Source organism: Musca autumnalis, unplaced genomic scaffold, assembly GCF_047663935.1.
Source record: "Musca autumnalis isolate F117 unplaced genomic scaffold, ASM4766393v1 scaffold_4, whole genome shotgun sequence".
Classification (NCBI taxonomy): Eukaryota; Metazoa; Arthropoda; class Insecta; order Diptera; family Muscidae; genus Musca; species Musca autumnalis.
In genome coordinates this window covers 163,651,278-163,666,662 of record NW_027411977.1, presented here as the reverse complement: position 1 = coordinate 163,666,662, position 15,385 = coordinate 163,651,278, and the positions used below count along the sequence as shown (strand labels likewise).

Genomic DNA, 15,385 nt, shown 5'->3' with positions numbered 1-15,385 from the left:
GTCAAAAAAGCCTATATAAAAAAAAATTCAAATGACTTTGCGCGTGAGCGTTTTTATCGAATCGCCTTATAAATAAGATTTTATCTTATCTTAGGTAAAAACTCATAAAAAATGATACAGGGATACGAGGATGTAAAAATTCATAACTCTAGTGCTAATGCTATCATTACTCCAAAGAAGGAGACAAAACTCCCAGTAGTTTATTACTTATTTTTTTAAATTATTTGTTTCCCTAATTTTGAAATTAATAAATAAATGCTAAAGAAGAATATAGGATTGGATTCGAATTGATCATTTGGGAAGGATTAAGTTTTTCAAAACAATTCCGAAGTCTACAAAATGTTCAGGATTTCATAAATGTGTTTAAAACGAATTCGGGGCATCAATTCGCAATATTAAAGATAAAGCGCAAATACATCGTAACTACTGAACCAGATACGCCTTCTAATTGCCATTAGACTAGTCCCTGCTATTTCCCGCCAAAACATTAGCATCTCCCGGAATCCCCGCTCCGGGTTATTTTGGTCCGTGCCGGGGCGGTGGAATTCCCAGGACCAATATATTTGTGCTCGCATTGTCACATCCGCATCTTCACCCAAGTCCAAGCTTCGGTGAGATGCAATATATATCGAGGGACCACTAAGCGACTCCCCCGAACAGCAGCCGCACACGCAGGAAGTAACACCTGCTGTTGTTGTTGCAATCCCTGAAAATGCATAATTTTTTTCATTTTGTAGCATTGACTATTCCTCCACAACGTCAGAAATAGCCGATCATCAGCATGGGTTCCGTAAGCAGCACAGCACGACAAGCACTCCACACGGTTTTAGGATATTTTACAGATAAACCTCCGGCCAAGTTTTAAACGTTGGATAATCAATTATATTTGTGGACTGCACAGATACAACTGAATACACCAGTTCCTGTATTTTTATACCCTACACCACTATGTGGAAAGTGTATTATAAGTTTGTTTTGGTAAAAATTCATGTAACACCGCGAAATACTCGTCGGAGATCCCCAATGTGGTATACCAATCTTCATATCTCGGCGAGATAAAGCGTCCGTGTGTCCGTCTGTCCATTATAAATTGTAATCAAACTCCAGGCCGCAATTATGAACCGATCGTCACGAAATTTGGTATGGAGGATCTCATAGTAGAGAGATCGAACAATACGGACGTGCTTTCAAATCGCTCCTAATAACAACCAACATTTTTCGCCTTTCTGCACTATATTAACGAACAAAAACCGGAAATATTAACACATCACTGAGTTACCACATCAAAACATTCGAAAATTTATAAATATTGGTGCTTTTATTGTGTTTTCGGCAAAACAAAAATAAGACAAAACTCTTTGTTTATATTTTGTTGTTCGTTTTGTGCTTTGTTTTCACCCGCAAATTGAGAGAAAGCTTTAATCCGTCGATGCTTGTCTCTAATCAAAGCGTCAACCTGCGTTCCGTTTTTGTGCTTTCATACTAAAAACAAAAACAAACAAAAAAAGCTCTTTCCATAATAACTAGAGACTTTTTAAATATATTCCAACACCCTGTTGTGGTTGATCTGTTGCGGTTTTTGAATTGGCTAACGTGGTTTTATCACCCTGTTTACGTTACCCTGTGTTACTGCTTATCGTTGTCCTCACTTTTTTACACCATTTACTTTGCCACTGAAGTTTAAATTATAATATTATTTAAAATGTGCTGTCCTTTACGCAATTGTGCATTCGCGAACTCTGATACGGAGAGAATGGTATTTTGTTGGCTTTGCCTGGATTCGTATCACATTAAATGTCTTGATTTAACGCCTCGTACAGCGGACAACCTACAGGAGGATAAAGGGTTACGTTGGTGCTGTAAAAAATGTCGTGTCTATGATGCTGAATTTTTCAAGTTCTTCAAATCCACCTTTATGGAATTAAATCAAATGAGCATTGAATTCAATACTTTAATGGAAAGATTTATTAAATATAAAGAAATATTTAATAATACGTCTTCACTGGACCAATTTCTTCAATCTCCGAATGATTCCCTTCGTAAAAGATAGAAGCCATCGGAAAACACTACAAACTTACTAAATAACGAATCTAATAATCTTGCAATTCCCTTAATTTCTATTCAAAATTCTCCATCAAGGATAGCATCACCACATGAAACAACTGAAAAGAATAATCTAACTCCAGATGTAACTCCATCGGGTTCATCAGAATTTCATTCACCGTTGCCATCACCTTCACCACCAAACGTTTTACTTAAAAGTAATCCCCCCATTCCGAATTTGAGGGTAGTCACTCCCATGAAATCAATCGTCATAGCTCGTCTTGCTGCAGAAACTTCTGAAGAACATGTCTTATCGTACATAAAGAGCAAAATTAATGTTAACGCTGAAATTATGGTTTATAAATTTAAGTACACACCACAACGTAGCAAGGTCTCTTTTAGAATTACTATCCCTGCAGAATTTTTTGATACTGTTTTACATGAATCTTTTTGGCCAGAGTACACTATAGTTCGCGAATATATTTATAGAGATATTCAGAGATCTAATATAGCTTATTTACCAAATGTCCTATTAGATAACACTCAATCAAAAAACTAATTTCTAATTCTTCTTCTTCTGTGGATGATTTCAGCATAATATATCAAAATGTAAGAGGTTTAAACACTAAAATATCATCACTTTTTATTGATAGTTTTGCTCTTGATAACGATATTATAGCATTTACTGAAACCTGCCTAAATAAGAATATATATGATGCTGAAATTCTTTGCCCAACGTTCCAAATTTTTAGGCGTGATCGAGTTAATAGTTCCAAAAGCAGAGGATGTGGGGTCCTTATAGCTGTATCGTCTAAATACCCATCACATGAAATACCATTATCCCTATCGGATGATATTGAATTAATTGCCGTAAAAATTCGTCTAAACCATTTAGCTATACATATAACTTGTTCATATATACCCCCTGGATCAAGTATTAATATATATGAGAAACACACGTCATGCATTTCTGAAGCTTTTCAAACCGCGAAACCAAATGATATTTTAATAGTCCTTGGAGACTTTAACTTACCTAACATTAAATGGACCCATAATTCCAAATCTATGGATCTTTTACCTACTAACACAAACTATAACATTATCCAATCTATTGAACCATTATTTGGTCTTGGTTTATCACAAATAAATGACATTCATAACTCCTTTGGTAAATTGCTTGACCTAATATTTGTGAACCATCCTTTTAATATTCAACCTGTTCGGTGTGACCCCTTAGTGCGCCCGGAAGATAAATTTCACCCAACCATAAAACTAATTCTTCAATTACCTCCCATTTCTATTCCTGTTATAAAGCAATTAACTAAACCTATATATTGTTTCTCTCGTACAAATTATACAAACTTAAATGCTGTTTTGAGCTTAACAAACTGGTCTATACTCCAATCTTTTGACACACTTGATGATATGTTACAAAGTTTCTATACTACTCTTGAAAATGCCATGTCGAAAACTGTGCCAATAGCTAAAATTATTAGACGTTCTGGTCCACCATGGAATACTGCAACTTTAAGTAAGTTAAAGAACAAGAAAAATAAACTTTATAAAAAATTCAAGCAATGTGGTTCCCCTTCTGATTTTGCAGTTTATGTAGTTGCCAGATCGAAATTTACTATTCTTAATAATCGGCTGTATAGAAGTTATATTTCGGAAGTCAAACAAAAATTAGTTACAAATCCTAAATCCTTTTATGTTTTATAAATTCAAAGCGTCAATCGCATACTTTGCCAAAAATCTTAAAATTTAAAACTATTGTTGCGGAAGATGACATCTCTATATCAAATACATTTGCATCATTCTTTGAAACAACTTATTCAAATAAATCGTACAACAATGCAACCGAATATCCATATCCCTTGCCAGAATTTCCGTCCATAAATCTTCCTTCATTAACAGTTTCTGATGTGCTAACAAAGTTAAAATCTCTAAAAAAACATAACATCCCCAGGTCCAGATGGAATACCTGCCTGCATATTAAAGAACTGTGCTGAAAATCTTGCACTTCCTCTTAGTATAATGTTTAATGAATCTATTCGTGCCGGTCATTTCCCTTTAAAATGGAAACAGTAGTTTATTGTTCCCTTATTTAAAACAGGTAGTAGAAATGAGGCTACCAATTATAGAGGTATTGCAAAATTTAATTCAATTCCAAAATTATTTGAGAAAATGGTTACTGAATTAGTATCCTTTCAAGTTTCTCCTATACTGTCCAATCATCAACACGGGTTTCGAAAAAGTCGATCTAACATTACAAATTTACTAGAACTAACTTCAAATGTTAATGAGGGCTTTCGAAATCGTTGCCAAACGGACTGTATTTACACTGATTTCAGCAAGGCTTTTGACAAAGTAAATCATGAACTATTATTACTCAAACTAAACGCTATTGCCTTCTCGCCTTCATTACTTAAATGGATAAAATCATATCTCAGCGATAGAGAGCAAACAGTTAAATTTGGCACTGCTATATCCAATCAAATATATGTTACATCTGGGGTTTCGCAGGGGAGCCATCTTGGACCGGTATTATTTACACTATTTATTAATGATCTGCCAAATGTTTTACAAAACTCCAATATTCTCATGTTTGCCGATGATGTCAAAATATTCCAATCATTCAGTGACTCATCGAATCAACATCTTCTATAATCCGATTTAGACCGTTTCTGTCATTGGTGCAATATAAACATGTTGGTGCTAAATGTCCTTAAATGTAAGCACATGTCATTTTTTAGACTAAAGAAGATTGATACCTTTTATTATCTTAATGATCAGATTGTTGAAAATGTTGTATTCATTAATGATTTGGGAATATTCTTAGACAGCCGTTTAAATTTCAAGGAACATATTTCTGCCTACAGAAATCTGGGATTTATCAAAAGATGGAGTAGAGAATTTTCAGACCCGTTGGTAACAAAACAACTGTATATATCATTTGTTCGTTCTACATTAGAGTATGGGTCAATTATCTAGGATCCAACTTATTTAATCCATATAAAAGCAATAGAATCTGTTCAAAATCAATTTCTTTTGTTTTGTCTTAGGGGTCGCAGTTGGACAATACATACACTACCATCGTACAAATACAGGTTAAACCAAATAAAACTCCCCACTTTGAAAGGTCGAAGAACTATGTTGAATGTGACCTTCATACTAAACATTATGCAAGGAAAACTATTTTCTGATTTTATCCTAAAAAAAACTTTGCTTTAACGTACCATTCAGACAAACACGTAACTATCAGTTATTATATGTAGATTACTATCGGTCAAACTATGAAAATAATGATCCCTTACGCCGTCTGCTTTTGGAATTTAATAAATTTTGTAGTATAATAGATGTTTGTGAATCACGAGAATCAGTGAAAAGAAAAATTATAATATCCCTTAATGAATAGTTTCTGTTTTTCTCTATTTTTGCTTTTTGTAAATTTGATATTTTGTATATATGCATGTACTTAGTATGTATTATAGTCTGTAAGGATTGTATTAATCTATAGACTTAAGAATATAAAAAAAATTGGTAAGGATCGTGAAATATTTAGTGGGTGAAATGGACCAAAAACATAATTTTTATCCAATTTTGTAGCTGCTCTGTAGGTCGCAATAATAGTCCGATCGCCTCCAAATTTTAAATAAGGTAAGAGGATATGACAAAGAAGAAGCTTGCAATTTGAGATGACGATCAGATATTATTTGGAGGGTTAAATGGACCATAACTTTTGTGTGAAAATTGTGAAAATTTTAAATATACAGCTGGAAGAGACATTCCGGGCAAGTAAGCTATACTTGGAAGAGGAACGCTTGATGTGAATTGTGTTGGTGTACATGTTCAGATAACAGAGTTACAGCCCTATGTATCCAATTATTTGTTGTGTAATAATAAAGACACTAGAGGTCGCAATTATAACTCAATCGTCACGAAATTTTGCGCGAGGTAAGACTTTAGGCCGAAGAAGATGCCTACAATTTTGGATGATGATCTGACATTATTTAGAGGGTGAAATGAACCATTACTTTTTTAAGAAAAATATAAACATTTTATATTTGGTCCATATTTTGATACCGCCAAAGTAGCCTACATATGAAAAAAAAACCACTGACCTTTCCCCTGATACAAATTGCAATATTGAGTTTGGTAGATAACGGAGCTGCTGTCTAATATAAAATAGGTTTTCTGTGGGGAACCACATTTTCCTACCATGCTATAAATTGTTTCTATCATTTCAGAGAAGTTCCCAGTTTGGGCATTGTTGCAAATTACGTGGGGCCCAATTAATTGTATTAATTGTCCAATTGGATTTTTTTAAACCTATCGCACCTGTTCAACGAAAGGGTTGTAACTAAAAATTTTAACTTTTTAATTATTTAAATTATAAATTAATTATAAATTAATTATAAAAATTTAATTTGTAACTAAAAATTTTAACTTTTTAATTAGAAATTGATTAACCCTACCCACTGTAAAAATCTACCATTTCTTTGTCTACTCTTTCGTCAAAAAATACCGGTATTTCACTATTCATGTCTTCGGAGTAACTAGTTATGTATCAACGGCTTTTTTCTCTACTGAAAAATATAACATTTTGAATTACTACCTTTTTCTTGAACAGGTCCGATATATTGCAGCATGGGGTCGCTTCGCCACCTTTTTTCAAAATGCACTCGGTGCTGCTACCGTTAATTTTTTAAATATTAATTTTATGGGATGTTTGTGGAACACTTATTCTACATATTACTATTTAAGCTAGATGTGATATGATGGCAGAATCCACAAAGTTATTTCTTACAATAAGTTTATTTGTTCCATAAAGGAATTTTGATTTGCTGAAAGCTAATTCCCAATGGTAGTGGTGTAGGGTATCAAATGGTCGGCCCCGTCCGACTATAGCCTTTGCTTACTTGTTCAACATTCAGTGAGTATAAATATATAGAATGTAGTTTCAGTTATAAATTGTTATTGTTGCTTTAAAACTCAAATAATTGATATTGGAGTCGATTCAATAAGTACTTATCGTATATTGCCAAAAAAAAAAAAAAAAAAATAAAATAGGAGCTGAATTTTGGTGGAGTGGTAGGATTTGTCATTAGATATAAGGTCCTACATATCTTGTCGATCGCATGTGTGCAAACAAGATATTAAAGGTCAAAGGTCATATTTTTACATTTTTTGATATACCTCAAAAACTGTAAGCATTACCAAAAAGTGACTAAAGCAAAAAATAAATACATTAATTCTACGAAGTCCACAGAAAAGCCTATCTTGTCTGTAGACTTCGCAATTCATGCTGTAGACACCGTTTTACAATATATTTTCCTGTATCTTGTTACATATTTAAATAGAATTACTTTATGTTTTTAATTTGTTCGCCTTTGTTTCTTAATGGTATATCATTAAGAATAGTTGGGACTGCAACCGATAATGAGAGTTTGCCATATTCATGCCCGAATTTCGTTACTCGGTAAAATCGTTCCATTCTTCTATTATTGTGTTAATGGCTTGACTTCTTGGCTAGATTTAGATCTTTTGACAATTTGCTTGCAATTGTTATTGCACACAGCTGTTTAATGTTTAATATGTTGTGTTTGTATATTTGTAAAACATTATTGTTGGCTACATTGTCTGTGGATCAGATACTAAGTTTGAGTGTGATTGTGTATGATCGAACACTCGTAAGAAATAACTAATTCAACTCAACCGTCGCACAGTGCGAAATATGGGCACTTTAGTGGAACTTTACTCATAACTTTTAATGTGAAGAACGTAGGTTACTAACATTTTCCAAAAATGTTTCTTATAGTTGAGGGTCGTATGTGGATAAATATGGGCCACATAGACCTGCGGTTTCATATAGCCCCCCATATCGGTGGTGACCGTTTTTACGTATTAGGTTCATTTTTCAACCGATTTTGCTGCAAATTGGTATATTGGTAATTGGATGGAGAACATATGTACAAAATATTAGGTGTGTTCGTTTACTCAACAATTTGTACAAACTTGTACAATTTCAGTAACTTCTTGTAAACGACTAGGGTCTTTTGCATTGTACTGAAGAGTAAACGAACAGCATCCAGTAACAATTTGTACAAATAGTGAGTAAACGAACACACATATTGTCAATATCTGATCGCGTATAGGTACAGCCCCCATTGAGCGGTACCGGCCAATATAACATATTTTAAAGATTCCAAGCACATTTACCAATCTATTTGTTTGCATTTTGGTATTTTTTGTTCTCCGTGGGTAGAAAACCGTTTTGCGAAATATTAGCAACGTATTTTCTCGTTTTGCTGTGTTAGATAATTATTGCCAACCGAGTTTGGTTTACTTTAAAATTTGTCTTCATTAAATAGAAAATATTCTAAAAAACAAAGCAGAGCATATATCCTTGCTTTGGTCCCTCCCCCAAGCATACACATACGTTAGTAAATGAAAAACGAATTTTATTGAGATTTTTATTTTTAGTATAGTGCCATTGATGTAACATAAATTTTACAGAATGAACGTTTCGACTGAGGATATGTTTATCTTGTTCTGCAAATGAGTATATCACCTAAAAGCATCTGGTGCAACTAAGATTTGTTTTAAGTACTTAGCGATGTCTTGAGAAAACTGCTCAAATTTCACCATTTTTTCTATAAAATGTGAATGAAATTCGCAAGAATAGTCATAAAACTATTAAAAGCAACATTTCTTAGTATTGGTGAACCATTTTGGAATAAACGAAATCAACATTGCCGGTTCTTCTATCAAATTTTCAAAAATATAGATATATGAATATTCAAACGACTTTCCGAAAAAGTCGCACATCTTTCAAACCTGCAGCTAATTTTTGGTTTGTCTATAGAAAAATGTCCTACATCTCAGAAAATGTGAGATTTATTCTGCAATTCACCACAATACATTAAAAAACCTCCAAAACTTAAAAAAAAATTAATATAGTAGACTTTTAAAAAATCACATTTTTGGGGAACGAATAGCAACCAAACTAAATTAGATATTACAAATCTATAAACGCCAAATAATCAAAAAATTTTCGAGAATTATAACAGCTACAAAAACTATAGTCAAATAACGTAAAATTTGTTTGTATCACTATATTACTTAAGCAAAGCTAGAAGCCATTTTTTAAGAAAATAAATATTGTAAATCGCCAATCTAAATATGAGGCATTAGACATGGGATACTTAGCAATAGAATTCAACAAGAATCTCATTAGTTTTATGTACTTTAATTTTTGAGTAAAGTTCCACTAAAGTGCTCATATTACGCACTGTGAGACGAACTTTACTAATAATTTTTAATGTAAAGGACGTAGCTTACCGAAATTTTGCGCAAATGTTTCTAATATTAGTAGGTACTATTAGGCTCAATATGGGTCACATAAACCCGCGGTTTTTTATAGCGCTCATGTAAAGGTGGCGGCCGTTTTTGCATTTTCAATCGATTTTGCTGAGGTTTCAGAGTATAAAAAACGTGTGTACCAAATATATTCTCAGTGTAGTTTCGCGTTTTGTTGTAGCTACCATTGAACGGCACCGGCCGATATGACATATTTTAAAGGTTCCAGGTACATTTTTTTTGGGGGGGGGGGGGGTGGTTTAAAAAGTTCTGTTATCCATAGGCTATTTGGTTTAAAGGAAGGATGGGAGGTCAACCGTGGCATTGCCTCCTTACCACGGTAAGGGCATTGACAGAAGAACAAGTTCGTTACTCGTTGATTCGCCCAGGTGTCAACGAGGCTCCGTTCGAATACAGTTTTAGGTACCCCACTGCAAACCTTAAAACACCGATAGGCACGAGTTTTACGCATAACACCCCGGTGTTGGGGGATCTCTGATGGGTAGGAGATCGCTACCTGGATAACCTTTGGTCAGCCGCACTCTCTCGCGCTCAAAAAAGTCAAGTAAAACGGAGCTCTATTAGTCCGTTTAAGATGCCATGTCAAGTACCGAGAGATTGCGACCTAAGCCCCTGTATCGCGTCAAGATTGTTACCCCTGACCCCATACGAGGGGTCCCCCATTTGAGGCATTTAAAAGTGTTGGGTAATTATTGCCAACGGAGATCAGTGTACTTGATTATTTGTATTCAGTGAATGTAAAATGTTCTAAAAAACAATTTGTAACATTGGTTCTTGCTTTGGCACTAACTGACCCCACCCCAAACATCCACATACATTAACAAAAGATAATCCAAAAAATATATTATGCTACTGTACCCGGCGAACTTTGTCTCTCATTCTGTTACGCATTGAAATTGATGACTTGATATGAAATATATAAATTCAATTCAAAATTAGGTCAGACAGTTGATGCAAACTAATATCGTCGCGTCCTCATTCAGTATCAAGCGATAAATTTCATATATCCGATTAAAGTGATATTTCACTAAAGGCTCGGGATTTTCATTAAGATAAAAACTGTTCGGAAATTTATCCATATGTTATGTTGAAAGGAAGATGAATATTAAAATTCAATCTTGTCATTCAATGGCATATCTTGCATTACTTAAGGTCAATAGAAAATGACGTGATTCTAATGTTTCGTCACTAAATAAGGAAAACAAAAGTTGTATTTGTAAAATTATGTTAATTAATAAAATGTTAAAATAATTACTTTTGGATTAAACCTCAATATTTTGAAATAGTAGAATTCAAATTTCAGACGAATGCAATCTTTGAATGTGTGGAAAAAAATACTTTCTTCAAAATATTTTTTTGCTAAATTTTCATTTTCCATTCATTTCGATCGAGCTTTTGTGTTTGGGTATATCGCGACTCTTTCTTGGGCTTTTTTTTTTGCAAAAATTGTATCTGCACCGACTGAGAATAATATTTTTCTGCTTCGGGTTTTTTCATTTTTAAAGTTTTCTAGACATGTTGTATTTACAATCAATTTGATTCCCATTGAATTCAAACGATTCATTACAAAAATTAACCGCGAAAATTAAAAAAAAATTGACTTTGCCTAAATTGTGGAAGATATTAGCGGTTTCGAGTGGTGCAATCCTTAGTTGGTGGATATCAAATAGATTTCATTGCTGATTTCAGTTGTGTTCCTTTACTTACCTGAGGTTACCATTTTTACCATTTGTTACCATTTTTAACGTGCAAAGCGTTCCTTAACCCCAAAAAGTGGTAAAACTGGAAGCAATTTTTAAGAGAGTGAGAGAGGAGAGAGAGCAAAAATGCCTTTCTCTTTTATCACAGGCTACCAGCAAAATTTCTACAGGTAAAAAATGGTAGAATGGATTTTTCGACACTTGTTTAACGATTATTTGACAATGAAGAAAGAAATGAACAAAAACAGAAGAAAAAAAGGCGAACGCTGACAAAACAAAATTTAAAACTGTGAAATAAAATAAGGAAATGTAATTTTCATGTTTCTTTTTTGGCATTGCTACCAGATATACCATTTTTTCGTTCCTTTACTTTTCTGGTAAAACTGTTCATGAGAGAGCTAATTTGAGCAATTTTGAAAGTTTTCTCTTTTACCACTTTTACCATTTAAAAAAGTAAAGGAACTTTAGTTGATGATGGTTTTCGAAATAAGTATCAAACTGATTGTATCTATACCGATTTCAGCAAAGCTTTCCATAAAGTTAATATAAAATTACTGTTAGAAAAAATGAATAAAATTGGATTTAGTCAATCATTGCTGCATTGGCTAACATCATATTTAACTGGCAGAGTACAAAGGGTCAAGTTTAAATCAGCTATTTCCAATAAAATCTCCATACCTTCTGGTGTTCCTCAGGGAAGCCATCTAGGCCCAGTGCTATTTACCTTATTCATTAATGATTTACCGAACGTGATATGTTATTCTAAAGTTTTAATGTATGCAGATGACGTGAAGATATTTTACTCATTAAGCAATCCAATAGATCAACTCAAATTGCAATCAGGCCTAGACATTTTTTATGAATGGTGTTTAAATTAACTTGTTGGAGCTAAATATCTTAAAATGTAAACACATGTCATTTTTTAGATTACAGAAGATCGACACAAACTACTACCTTAATGAACGAATAGTGGAATCTGTAAATTCCATTAATGACCTAGGAATCCTTTTAAATCACAGGCTAGACTTTAGAGATCACATTTCATTCACTACTAACAAAGCATATAAAAGTTTGGGTTTTATAAAGAGATTGAGTAAAGAATTTTCTGATCCACTTATAACTAAACATATATACATATCATTTGTGCATTGCATTTTAGAATATGGTTCAATTATTTGGAATCCAGCATATAAAATCCACTCTAACTCAATAGAATCGGTACAAAAACAATTTTTATTGTTCTGTCTCCGACATAGAGGCTGGAGTTTACAGTCACTGCCGTCTTATGAGTCTAGATTAGGTTTAATTAAACTGCCTACCCTAAAAAGCAGACGATCTATGCTTAATGTGACCTTTCTCTTAAATATCATACAAGGAAAAATTGTTTCTGATTTGAATTTGACGAATTTGTATAAATTGATTGATCTGTCTGAAAACCGTGATATATTGAAGAGGAAAATAATATTATACTTAAATGGATCACAATGAATATAATCCCTCGGCACTCCTAATATTTGTAAATATATATATAATTATTTATAATTAACATAGTCTGTAAGGATCTTCTATCTATAGACATAAGTAAATAAAAAAAGCTTTCATTGGAAATGATTATTTTATTGTGAATAATAACTATGTATGTTTGGATGTGTAGGAAGATAATGTCGCCGGTACACGCAAGGCGGGAAGGCCAAGATTCCAATGCCGAATGAGTGATGATATCGAAGATTTGACAATTACAAACATACCGAAAAGCATGCTATTTTAATAAGAAAAAAGAAACAAACCAAGAAATAGAAGTGATGGGAAGTCTATTCTTAATTCGCCATATGGAAAAATGTTCTGTATCAGACCATCTAGGTAAGTAACCCCGAAGATGTTTTTTATGAGGTTGTAATTTTTATTTTCCATACATATTAAACGATAATTGATTTGTAACATTAACTGTTCGGTGCTATTTACAATGGACAGAGTCATTATAACCAAATCTGAAGTGAAATTAAACTTCGAAACAAAATCTACATCAAGGCTGAGGATGAAATGGTATAATGCTATAATTCGCTTTTATATATGCTTATAGAGTTCAGCTAACATCTTTTACGAAAAAGCCACACAATTTTCGTGTATCACAATGTCAGAAAATCGTCTTTGAACGCTTATGTTACGAAACGTTTTAAGTTTCATTATCGTTACTGGTATCCTTCTGTTCAAATTTTGTTCAAGTAACCATAGGAAAATGTTAAAATAAGTTAAAGTATTCGTTATTTTAAATTAGTTATCTTAATACCAAAGTCGTTGCTTTATTATTTTATTAAATCAAATAATTTGTTGATAAATCCCCATTAACCTTTCCAAAAAAATTTGCAAAATCTTTGCTATAAGTTTTTATTACTTTTTTATATTGTTTACAATCCGTACATGATTCTTCCAAAATCAGAAATGAATATAGTGGTTGTATTATATGGAATAGCGAACTCCTGTTTTAAATATTGCCGAATTACTCAATTCGCATACCGAATATGTTAATAGACATATTAAACCATGGAAACTCTCAGTGATATTATTCCTATCTATATAACATTTCGTATCCGAATTGATTTTACAACTTCATCTCACCGTAAAGGCACATATACTTTTGAGATCCTGAACAAATTGCTTGGTTGATGATATTAATTTGTAATCGACTGTTGATCAGAGTTTTTTAATTTATATCCCACAATTTACTACTTACTCAGGAAATATCCTTAATACTTTAAATATTTTAGATCGTTTTAAATATTTTAAAGCAAATAATTAATTGCAATGTGCGGCTGACTTCGGATATTCTGAGACGTGTTAGTAATAACATAAATGTTTGAACTCAAGACATCAATTGCAACGCTTAAGAAATTGGGAGACAAAGTTCGCCGGGTCCACTATATTTTAAAAATTTAACGTTTTCGATTGAAGATATGTTCATCTTATTACGCGGTTTTGCAAATGAGTGTATCAACAAAATATCTGGTGTAAATATCGTTTGTTTTAGGTGCTTTAAGAAGTCCTGCGAAAACAGCTCAAATGTGATCATTTTTCTTTATGGTATGAATGAAATGAGCAAGTGTAGACTTCAAACTGTAAATATCAACTTTTGTTAGCATTGGTTAACCCATTTTGTCTAAAAGAAATCAACAGTGACGTCAGTTGTTTGATATTTCCGATATCATACTGAAAAACATTGCATATTACAACGAGTCGCAAGTGGTCTGGTCTAGGCCAATATTTTCATTTTTCAATAGAGGAACTTCCTACCTTTAATATAATGTACATTTTAGGAGGACGGCGTGGACAGTACTTAACAAATCTTCCAACGATTATATAAAAATGTTGTTCACTAACTTATTAAAAAAAAAAAAAAAAAAAACAATTTTTTGCGAGTGAATAACACTAAAACCAAATCGTATTTTGCAATTCTGTAAACGACAAAAATCACAAACACAAATCATGGCTTACTGCTACAAAAATTTAAAGAATAAAAAGTTTAACTTTAAAGTGCATATCTGGCTGTTTCGTGGAGAAAATCGCTAAATAAAATATGAGATATTTATGGTGGGATACTAGCCTATATATGTATTTTATATTTTCATAAGTATACCATGAATTCTCTGTACTTCGAAAATTTGAGTAAAGTTCCACTAATATTCGCATATTTCGCACTTTGCGCCGCGTTTGGAGAACTGAAGAAAAATTTGCCGATTACTGCAGCGCAAAGGTGAAGTTAGCAGAAAGAATAAAACTTGAAGACGACGAGCTCCTAGAATATGTGATGGAGGGTATACCAAAATGTGCTGTTGCAGGGGCAGACGGTTACAGAAGAATACAAACATCTGAACGATGTAATCAAATTGCCGAAGACAAGTGATTCTGGCCGCGCTGCATCTGCCACCAATCTAGACGTCAGATGCTACAACTGTAATAGCGTAGGCCGTAGGTCACTATCCACAAGAAAAATAAAAGTTTTAAATTTTTTTAATTACAGCCAAAAAACTTCGGAAGATTACTTTTGCGCCACCTTGTATGTAGAGGGTTAAATGGACCAAAACTTTTGTGTGAAAATTGTGAAAATTTTTAATATACAGCTTATATCTTAATTCCTGTAAGTGACATTCCGGACAAGTGAGATATACTTGAAAGTGGAACGCTTGACCTTTCAATTGATGCCAATTATGTTGGTGTGCATGATCAGATAACAGAGTTACACCCTAATATATTCCGTTATTTGTGTG

The 15,385-nt window shown here is 33.1% G+C and overlaps 2 protein-coding genes across 3 annotated transcripts in view; one reads left to right on the top strand and one right to left on the bottom strand.

Moving 5' to 3' along the window:
* The window catches only part of LOC141403598 (uncharacterized), a 261,508-nt gene that overhangs the window by 231,021 nt on the left and 15,102 nt on the right, over positions 1–15,385 (top strand). The window lies entirely within an intron of this gene.
* fln (flightin) overlaps positions 1–15,385 on the bottom strand; it is a 41,398-nt gene that overhangs the window by 14,773 nt on the left and 11,240 nt on the right. The gene's annotated exons all lie outside the window — the stretch shown is intronic.